This window comes from Arachis stenosperma, chromosome 4 (genome assembly GCF_014773155.1).
Source record: "Arachis stenosperma cultivar V10309 chromosome 4, arast.V10309.gnm1.PFL2, whole genome shotgun sequence".
Taxonomy (NCBI): domain Eukaryota; kingdom Viridiplantae; phylum Streptophyta; class Magnoliopsida; order Fabales; family Fabaceae; genus Arachis; species Arachis stenosperma.
The window spans coordinates 54,867,666-54,876,373 of NC_080380.1; the positions used below are offsets into that span (position 1 = coordinate 54,867,666).

General features: G+C 39.7%; 1 non-coding gene across 1 annotated transcript; it reads left to right on the plus strand.

The window, feature by feature from the left end:
• Positions 1-3,959: 3,959 nt before the first annotated feature.
• LOC130978659 (small nucleolar RNA R71) lies at positions 3,960-4,067 on the plus strand. The gene has a single exon (XR_009086279.1). It is a non-coding gene; the product is annotated as a small nucleolar RNA R71 (small nucleolar RNA).
• The last annotated feature ends 4,641 nt before the right edge of the window (positions 4,068-8,708 follow it).

Genomic DNA, 8,708 nt, shown 5'->3' on the forward strand with positions numbered 1-8,708 from the left:
AAAAGCAGTGAAAAAAAAGAAAAAAAAATTTCTAAAAAAAAAGAAAGAAAAAAAAAGAGAGAGAGAAATAAAGTTGTGAACCAAGGCAAAAAGAGTGTGCTTAAGAACCCTGGACACCTCTAATTGGGGACTTTAGCAAAGCTGAGTCACAATCTAAAAAGGTTCACCCAATTATGTGTCTGTGGCGTGTATGTATCCGGTGGTAATACTGGAAGACAGAGTGCTTTGGGCCACAGCCAAGACTCATACACTAGCTATGTTCAAGAATCATTATACTTAACTAGGAGAATCAATAACACTATCTGAGTTCTGAGTTCTCATAGATGCCAATCATTCTGAACTTCAAAGGATAGAGTGAGATGCCAAAACTGTTCGGAGGCAAAAAGCTACTAGTCCCGCTCATCTAATTGGAGCTATGTTTCCTTGATATTTTCGAGTCTATAGTATATTCTCTTCTTTTTATCCTATTTTGATTTTCAGTTGCTTGGGGACAAGCAACAATTTAAGTTTGGTGTTGTGATGAGCGGATAATTTATACGCTTTTTGGCATTGTTTTTAGTATATTTGAGTTAGTTTTTAGTATATTTTTATTAGTTTTTAGTTAAAATTCACTTTTCTGGACTTTACTATGAGTTTGTGTGTTTTTCTGTGATTTCAGGTATTTTCTGGCTGAAATTGAAGGTTCTGAGCAAAAATCTGATCCAGAGACTGAAAAGGACTGCAGATGCTGTTGGATTCTGACCTCCCTGCACTCGAAGTGGATTTTCTGGAGCTACAGAAGCCCATTTGGCGCGCTCTCAACGGCATTGGAAAGTAGACATCCTGGGCTTTCCAGCAATATATGATAGTCCATACTTTGCCCAAGATTTGATGGCCCAAACCGGCGTAGCAAATCAGCATCAGAAATTCCAGCGTTAAACGCCGGAACTGGAATAAAATTTGGAGTTAAACGCCCAAACTGGCATGAAAGCTGGCGTTTAACTCCAGAAAAGGTCTCTACACGAAATTACTTCATTGCTCAGCCCAAGCACACACCAAGTGGGCCCGGAAGTGGATTTTTCTGTCATTTACTCATTTCTGTAAACCCTAGGATACTAGTTTACTATTTATAGGATCTTTTGACATTGTATCCGTACCTTATGACCTCATGACATTTTTTACACGTTTCTTGTACACTTTCCACAGCATGAGTCTCTAAACCCCATGGTTGGGGGTGAGGAGCTCTGCTGTGTCTTGATGGATTAATGCAATTACTACTATTTCTTATTCAATCATGCTTGATTCCATTCTAAGATATCACTTGCTCTTAATCCGGATGAATGTGATGATCTGTGACACTCATCATCATTCTCAACTATGAACATGTGCCTGACAACCACCTCTGTTCTACCTTAGATTAAGTAGATATCTCTTGGATTCTTTAATCGGAATCTTCGTGGTATAAGCTAGAACTGATGGCGGCATTCAAGAGAGTCTGGAAGGTCTAAACCTTGTCTGTGGTATTCTGAGTAGGACTCAATGATTGAATGACTGTGACGTGCTTCAAACTCCTGAAGGCGGGGCGTTAGTGACAGACGCAAAAGAATCACTGGATTCTATTCCGGCTTGATTGAGAACCGACAGATGATTAGCCTATGCTGTGACAGAGCATCAGGGACGTATTTTCACTGAGAGGATGGGAGGTAGCCACTGACAACGGTGAAACCCTACATACAGCTTGCCATGGAAGGAGCCTTGCGTGTTTGATGAAGATGACAGTAGGAAAGCAGAGATTCGGAAGATGGAGCATCTCCAAAGCCTCAGCCTATTCTCCATTACTGCAAAACAAGTACCTTTTTCATGTTCTTTTGCTTTTTACAATCAATCCTGATAATTTCTGATATCCTGACTAAGACTTACAAGGTAACCATAGCTTGCTTCAGCCGACAATCTCCGTGGGATCGACCCTTGCTCACGCAAGGTATTACTTGGACGACCCAGTGCACTTGCTGGTTAGTTGTGCGGGATTGCAAAAGTGTTATTGCAATTTCGTGCACCACTAGCCTTACTGGCGTTTAAACGCCAGTGGGTTCTTCCTCCAGGGTGTGCTATTTTTCTTCCTGTTTTTCATTCTGTTTTTGCTTTTTCAATTGATTTTGTGACTTCTTATGATCATCAACCTACAAAAAACATAAAATAACAAAGGGAAATAGATAAAATATAACATTGGGTTGCCTCCCAACAAGCGCTTCTTTATTGTCAGTAGCTTGACAGAGGGCTCTCATGGAGCCTCACAGATGCTCAGAGCAATGTTGGAACCTCCCAACACCAAACTTAGAGTTTGAATGTGGGGGTTCAACACCAAACTTAGAGTTTGGTTGTGGCCTCCCAACACCAAACTTAGAGTTTGACTGTGGGGGCTCTGTTTGACTCTGTTTTGAGAGAAGCTCCTCATGCTTCCTCTCCATGGTGACAGAGGAATATCCTTGAGCCTTAAACGCAAAGGATTCCTCATTCATTTGAATGATCAGTTCACCTCTATCAACATCAATCACAGCCTTTGCTGTGGCTAGGAAGGGTCTGCCAAGGATGATGGATTCATCCATGCACTTTCCAGTTTCCAGGACTATGAAATCAGCAGGGATGTAATGGTCTTAAATCTTCACCAAAACATCCTCTACAAGCCCATAAGCTTGTTTTCTTGAATTGTCTGCCATCTCTAGTGAGATTTTTGCAGCTTGTACCTCAGAGATCCCTAGCTTCTCCATTACAGAGAGAGGCATGAGGTTTACACTTGACCCTAAGTCACACAGAGCCTTCTTGAAGGTCATGGTGCCTATGGTACAAGGTATTGAAAACTTTCCAGGATCTTGTCTCTTTTGAGGTAATTTCTGCCTAGACAAGTCATCCAGTTCTTTGGTGAGCAAAGGGGATTCATCCTCCCAAGTCTCATTTCCAAATAACTTGTCATTTAGCTTCATGATTGCTCCAAGGTATTTAGCAACTTGCTCTTCAGTGACATACTCATCCTCTTCAGAGGAGGAATACTCATCAGAGCTTATGAAAGGCAGAAGTAAGTCCAATGGAATCTCTATGGTCTCATTTTGAGCCTCATATTCCCATGGTTCCTCATTAGGGAACTCAGTGGAGGTCAGTGCACGCCCATTGAGGTCTTCCTCAGTGGCGTTCACTTCCTCTCCTTCCTCTCCAAATTCGGCCATGTTGATAGCCTTGCACTCTCCTTTTGGATTTTCTTCTGTATTGCTTGGAAGAGTACTAGGAGGGAGTTCAGTAATTTTCTTGCTCAGTTGTCCCATTTGTGCCTCTAAATTTCTAATGGAGGACCTTGTTTCAGTCATGAAACTTTGAGTGGTTTTGATTAGATCAGAGACCATGGTTGCTAAGTCAGAGTGGTTCTGCTTAGAATTCTCTGTCTGTTGCTGAGAAGATGATGGAAAAGGCTTGCCATTGCTAAACCTGTTTCTTCCACCATTATTGTTGTTGAAACCTTATTGAGGTCTCTGTTGATCCTTCCATGAGAGATTTGGGTGATTTCTCCATGAAGAATTATAGGTGTTTCCATAGGGTTCTCCCATGTAATTCGCCTCTTCCATTGAAGGGTTCTCAGGATCATAAGCTTCTTCTTCAGATGAAGCGTCCTTAGTACTGTTTGGTGCATTTTGCATTCCAGACAGACTTTGAGAAATCAAATTGACTTGCTGAGTCAATATCTTGTTCTGAGCCAAAATGGCATTCAGAGTATCAATCTCAAGAACTCCTTTCTTCTGATTTGTCCCATTGTTCACAGGATTCCTTTCAGAAGTGTACATGAATTGGTTATTTGCAACCATTTCAATGAGCTCTTGAGCTTCTGCAGGCGTCTTCTTCAGATGAAGAGATCCTCCAGCAGAGCTATCCAAAGACATCTTGGATAGTTCAGAGAGACCATCATAGAAAATACCTATGATGCTCCATTCAGAAAGCATGTCAGAAGGACATTTTCTGATTAATTGTTTGTATCTTTCCCAAGCTTCATAGAGGGATTCTCCATCCTTCTGTCTGAAGGTTTGGACTTCCACTCTAAGCTTACTCAATTTTTGAGGTGGAAAGAACTTTGCCAAGAAGGCATTGACTAGCTTTTCCCAAGAGTTCAGGATGTCTTTAGGTTGTAAGTCCAACCATATTCTGGCTCTGTCCCTTACAGCAAAAGGGAATAGCATAAGTCTGTAGACCTCAGGGTCAACCCCATTAGTCTTGACAGTGTCACAGATTTGCAAGAATTCAGCTAAGAACTGATGAGGATCTTCCAATGGAAGTCCATGGAACTTGCAATTCTGTTGCATTAGAGAAACTAATTGAGGCTTAAGCTCAAAGTTGTTTGCTCCAATGGCAGGGATAGAGATGCTTCTCCCATAGAAGTCGGGAGTAGGTGCAGTAAAGTCACCCAGCACCTTCCTTGCATTGTTGGCATTGTTGTTGTTTTTGGCTGCCATGGGTTCTTCTTCTTTGAAGATTTCTGTTAGGTCCTCTACAAAGAGTTGTGCCTTAGCTTCTCTTAGCTTTCACTTCAAGGTCCTTTCAGGTTCAGGGTCAGCTTCAACAAGAATACCCTTGTCTTTGTTCCTGCTCATATGAAAGAGAAGAGAACAAGAAAATATGGAATCTTCTATGTCATAGTATAGAGATTCCTTGAGGTGTCAGAGAAAAAGAAAATTAGAAGGAAGAGGTAGAAGAATTCGAACTTAATCAGATAGAGTTCGAATTGTGCATTGAGAAAGAGTGGTACTCCATAAATAGAAGGATGTGAGAAGAGAGGAAGAAATTTTCGAAAATTAAGTGGAAGATTTTGAAAACATTTTGAAAAACTTTAATTGATTTTTGAAAACCAAGAGTGGGAAAGAAATCAAGTAATTTTTGAAAAAGATTTTGAAATTAGAATTTAAAAAGATATGATTGAAAACTATTTTGAAAAAGATGTGATTAAAAAGATTTGATTAAAAAGTTATGGTTTTAAAAAGATATGATTGAAAAGATATGATTTGAAAACAATTTTAAAAAGATTTGATTTTAAAAAAGATTAATGTTTTGGCTAACAAGAAAAGATATGATTCAAACATTAAACCTTTCTCAACAGAAAAGGCAACATACTTGAAATGTTGAATCAAATCATTAATTGATAGCAAGTATCTTTGAAAAAGGAAAGAAATTGATTTTGAAAACACTTGATTGAAAAGATTTGATTTGAAAAAGATTTGATTTTGAAAAACTTTGAAAACTTGGAAAACAATTGATTTGAAAACAAAATCCTCCCTCTTGTGCCATCCTGGCGTTAAACGCCCAGAATGGTGCACATTCTGGCGTTTAACGCCCAATGCACTACCTTTTTGGGCGTTAAACGCCCAGCCAGGCACCCTGGCTGGCGTTTAAACGCCAGTCTGTCCTTCTTCACTGGGCGTTTTGAACGCCCAGCTTTTTCTGTGTAATTCCTCTGCTGCATGTTTTGAATCTTCAGTTCCCTGTACTATTGACTTGAAAATAGAACCAAGATCAAATAAACAATGCATGCAAGACACCAAACTTAAAATTAGACACTGGACTCAAACAAGAAACATAAAATATTTTTGGTTTTTATGATTTTGTAATTTTTTTTTTGTTTTTTTTTTCGAAAATAAAGGTATCAAAATTCTTAATGAGAATTCCAGGAATCATGCAATGTTAGTCTAAAGCTTCAGTCTAAAGGAATTAGACATGGATAGCCAAGCTTCAGCAGGACATTGCATTCAAGAGCTAAATTGATGAGAATCAATCAGCTTTGGTGATGATAAGATCATCACCTTGAAACACTAGAATTCATTCTTAAGAACTCTGAAAAATACCTAATCTAAGCAACAAGATGAACTGTCAGTTGTCCATACTCGAAACAATCCCCGGCAACGGCGCCAAAAACTTGGTGCACAAAATTGTGATCATCAATGGCGCCATCAACATGGTACGCTCATTGCAATCTCAACTCTCTATCACAACTCCGCACAACTAACCAGCAAGTGCACTGGGTCGTCCAAGTAATAAACCTTACGTGAGTAAGGGTCGATCCCACGGAGATTGTTGGTATGAAGCAAGCTATGGTCACCTTGTAAATCTTAGTTAGACAGACTCAAATGGGTTTGGGTGATATATGAATAAAACATAAAGATAAAGATAGAGATACTTATGTATATCATTGGTGAGAGCTTCAGATAAGCGTATGAAGATGCTTGTCCCTTCCGTTTCTCTGCTTTCCTACTGTCTTCATCCAATCCTTCTTACTCCTTTCCATGGCAAGCTTATGCAAGGGTTTCACCGTTGTCAGTGGCTACCTCCCATCCTCTCAGTGGAAATGTTCAACGCACCCTGTCACGGCACGGCTATCCATCTGTCGGTTCTCAATCAGGCCGGAATAGAATCCAGTGATTCTTTTTCGTCTGTCACTAACGCCCCGCCCTCAGGAGTTTGAAGCACGTCACAGTCATTCAATCATTGAATCCTACTCAGAATACCACAGACAAGGTTAGACCTTCCGGATTCTCTTGAAAGCCACCATCAGTTCTTGCCTATACCACGAAGACTCTGATCTCACGGAATGGCTGGCTCATTTGTCAGGCGAGCGCTCGGTTGTCAGGCGATCAACCATGCATCGTGTATCAGGAATCCAAGAGATATTCACCCAATCTAAGGTAGAACAGAAGTGGTTGTCAGTCATACGTTCATAGGTGAGAATGATGATGAGTGTCACGGATCATCACATTCATCAAGTTGAAGAACAAGTGATATCTTGGAACAAGAACAAGCGGAATTGAATAGAAGAACAATAGTAATTGCATTAATACTCGAGGTACAGCAGAGCTCCACACCTTAATCTATGGTGTGTAGAAACTCCACCGTTGAAAATACATAAGAACAAGGTCTAGGCATGGCCAAATGGCCAGCCTCCCAAAGTGATCAAAAGATCTAAAGATCAAAAGATTCCAAAGATCAGAAGATGAAAATACAATAGTAAAAGGTCCTATTTATAGAGAACTAGTAGCCTAAGAATTACAAAGGTGAGTAAATGACATAAAAATCCACTTCCGGACCCACTTGGTGTGTGCTTGGGCTGAGCATTGAAGCATTTTCGTGTAGAGACTCTTCTTGGAGTTAAACTCCAGCTTTTGTGCCAGTTTGGGCGTTTAACTCCCACTTTAGTGCCAGTTCCGGCGTTTAACGCTGGGAATTCTGAGGGTGACTTTGAACGCTGGTTTGGGCCATCAAATCTTGGGCAAAGTATGAACTATCATATATTGCTGGAAAGCCCAGAATGTCTACTTTCCAACGTCGTTGAGAGCGCGCCAATTGGGCTTCTGTAGCTCTAGAAAATTCACTTCGAGTGCAGGGATGTCAGAATCCAACAGCATCTGCAGTCCTTTGTCAGTCTCTTAATCAGATTTTTGCTCAGGTCCCTCAATTTCAGCCAGAAAATATCTGAAATCACAGAAAAACACACAAACTCATAGTAAAGTCCAGAAAAGTGAATTTTAACTAAAAACTAATAAAAATATACTAAAAACTAACTAAATCATACTAAAAACATACTAAAAACAATGCCAAAAAGCGTACAAATTATCCGCTCATCATCTGCCATTTTTCATTTCTAGAGCTATGAACAACTAAACCCCTTTCATTGGGTTAGGGAGCTCTGTTGTAATTTGATGGATCAATTATTGTTTTCATTCTTCTTCTTCTTTCTTTTCTCTTGATCTAACTAGAAAGCTTTCGATCTTAATTCAATTGGTTAGTTGTCTTGGAAAAGAAACTCTCCATAATTGGATCTCCTTTGAGCCTTGGAAAAGGGATGAGGAGATCATGCTGGAAATGCTTTCTCATGTTGGACCAAATTGGGATTTGGGCGGATATAGTGACATGTAATCCTCCCAATACTTTGATTTGGAAATACACGTGGTATAATCAGTGACCACACTTCATCTCTTCCCATGAGTAATTAAATCAAGGAATTGGGCAATTGTTCAAGCTTAGAGATATTGGATTGCCAAGGAATTGGGATCCAATCACTTAAGATTGCCAAGGAGATCAATGAATGCATTGATTGAGGAAGAGATGAGAATGAACTTGATCCGGAGAATGCAACATCTCCTGAACCCAATGATTACCCCATTTCTGATCTTACCCATTCTCTTTACTTTTTGCCATTTATTTTCATGCTCATTACCCCAAATCCCCATTTAAGATTCTGCACTTTAATTTCTGTTATTTACTTTCCAGTCATTTAAATTTCTGCAAGTTCCCAATCTAAATTCTGTTTAGCTCAACTAGTATATTCTTCTAACTAAAGTTGCTTGACCAATCAATCCTTGTGGGATTCGACCTCACTCTATTGTGAGTTTTACTTGACGACAATTCGGTATACTTGCCGAAGGGAAATTTGTTGAGAGACAAGTTTTCATGCATCAAGTTTATGGCGCCGTTGCCGGGGATTGATTTTGAATCAACGATGATTAAGTTTGAAGATCACTAGATTGAGCATTTTTTTCTATTTCGTTATTTGTTTATTTGATTCAATCAATTCCCTTTAGTTCGTTTTAATTTTTTTCTCATCCCCTGCACCCTCTTTGTTTTTCGTTCTTTCTTTCTTTGTTGATTACAATTCTGCTCACTAACCCACTAACTGTTTGATAATTTGCATCACTCACACTAAC